Genomic DNA, 346 nt, shown 5'->3' on the forward strand with positions numbered 1-346 from the left:
GTTGAATGGGTGACCCATAGTCTCCTCTTTTCTGAAACCCTAATAAAAAAAAAACAATCCTATAGTAAATAAGAGGTTTTTTCTCCTTGATAAACGTGCGGTTACTTTGTTGCCCAGCTGTGCAGGCATCTCACTACGCTGCTTCAACTAATTTACTGATTCATTTAATGCAAACACACACAAACCCTCATTGTACAGCACTGCAGAGTATGTTGGTGCTTTTGCAATTAAACAACCACAGTAATAACAGTGCAGATATCCCTGTGACACAGGCCTGCATTAGTACTACTCTCTATGTCCTCCCCTCCTGTGGGACACTTTATCTGCAGGCACCAAAGTCGCAGGC

Source organism: Ascaphus truei, chromosome 16 (genome assembly GCF_040206685.1).
Source record: "Ascaphus truei isolate aAscTru1 chromosome 16, aAscTru1.hap1, whole genome shotgun sequence".
Lineage (NCBI taxonomy): Eukaryota > Metazoa > Chordata > Amphibia > Anura > Ascaphidae > Ascaphus > Ascaphus truei.